This window comes from Gossypium raimondii, chromosome 12, assembly GCF_025698545.1.
Source record: "Gossypium raimondii isolate GPD5lz chromosome 12, ASM2569854v1, whole genome shotgun sequence".
In the NCBI taxonomy this organism is placed as follows: Eukaryota; Viridiplantae; Streptophyta; class Magnoliopsida; order Malvales; family Malvaceae; genus Gossypium; species Gossypium raimondii.
In genome coordinates, this window is record NC_068576.1 from 18,914,614 (window position 1) to 18,916,287 (window position 1,674).

Consider the following 1,674-nt stretch of genomic DNA (forward strand, 5'->3'; position numbering starts at 1 on the left):
TTGATTTGATGGTGTTTGATTGTTTTTCTATAAGTGATTTTGATCTTGTTTGGTCTGAAAAATCTGGGTTTTTTATACTTACATGTTGGTTAAATTACATGTCATGTATCTATGTTAGATCTGCAAAAAGATTAAATTTTTTTATTAATTATAATGTGCTTAACAACTAATTAAATTTATTAACTTCAATCCAATATTGCTTTATGTTAAAGCCAACTATTTTACTTGCTTTAGGTAACATTCCCCTGCCATGCTTAGATTTGAAGGGTTAAGTCCATTTACACCAGAAGAAGTTGAGCTTATGCTTGTTGCTCTAGGTTTCAATCGTAATACTCAAATATATGTTTTAGAGGCACAAATATATGGTGGGACATCAAGATTAGCTACTTTGACAAGCTTGTATCCTAATTTAGTTACATAAGAGAATTTGCTTTCAACCGCCGAACTTGAACCATTCAAGAATTTCTCATCTCAGGTAACATTGCGGCATATCCACTTCTTATATGATGAAAAGTGTAGTTTTTGCTATTGTTGGATTGATGAGTTTTTGGTCCTTTGTCTATTGGTCTATACCAAAATTTGAGCTTTCAAAATTACTTTGGCATTAGCTCTTTTCACTATGCATAAGCTGCTAATGCTAGTTTTCGAATTATTTTCGTGCAATCTCCTATTAGTGATATAAACTATGAAATAACCAAGTTAGATATTTGGAAATTATTATATTAATACTTTTTATTTAGCTTCTCTAAGATTAGTAAGATTAGGACAAATGATTTTCTATACTCTTATCAGTGCTAGTTACTATCATACTTGGTGCGAGTGCAATGACATATTATGACCTTTCATCTATAACTGGCAACATTGGACTTCATTGCCTGCATTACAACTGATGCATTTGCCTTGATGGACTCTGGTAGCCAGTTGTCATCTTTGGTATATGGGTATCGAATATACTATGGTAGAGGGAGGATGCTTATAATACAACAAAATAAGCAGAGACTAGCTGATATCTCGTAAAGAACAATACTATAGAGTGGAAAGTGTTTGAGTAGAGAGTAAGGAAGGCAGTTAGACAAACTAAACATGTCCAAAGTAGGCCTAAGGCTAGAAGTGTTTACTGGTACCCACGGTGTAAAGAGTGCATGTGTCATATAGATTGACGGATTACCCTTTTTAAGATGTTCTTATTAAAAATTGTAGCATTCTTTGTTTTTTAATTTTATTCTCAAATCAAACTTTCTGATTATTTATACATTGTTGTTTAATGGTAAGGTAGGCTTGTTGGAACCTCCTTCAAGTAGAATATTAAAAATTACTTGTAATTATATTTTTCAATAGGCATGGCCTCGTAATGCCCAAATTCAATTGTAAATTATATGTTGAATTCTGTTGGTTAACCTAGTTAAAGAAACCTTTACTTTTGGATTTTAAAATCATCAGTCGACATGGTCGCATCAATTTTTTTGGACAAGTCTTGGGTTCCCTCGAGGGTTTTTAGGAAAACCAAAATGGAAAATATGAAAGAGGAGATCAAGAAAAGCTCTTAGTAAAATTTGGGTACATTCATATTGGTGGCTGATGGTGGTGAAAGGCAGTGACAACAACGGTGGTCTGTTGGATTCTACAAAAAAAGTTGGAAAAGAAGATGAAAATGAACTTGGAGAGAGAGGAGAC

General features: G+C 33.0%; 1 pseudogene; it reads left to right on the forward strand.

The window, feature by feature from the left end:
* The first annotated feature begins 250 nt into the window (after positions 1-250).
* On the forward strand, positions 251-1,160 carry LOC128035460 (O-fucosyltransferase 2-like; annotated as a pseudogene).
* Positions 1,161-1,674: the final 514 nt, after the last annotated feature.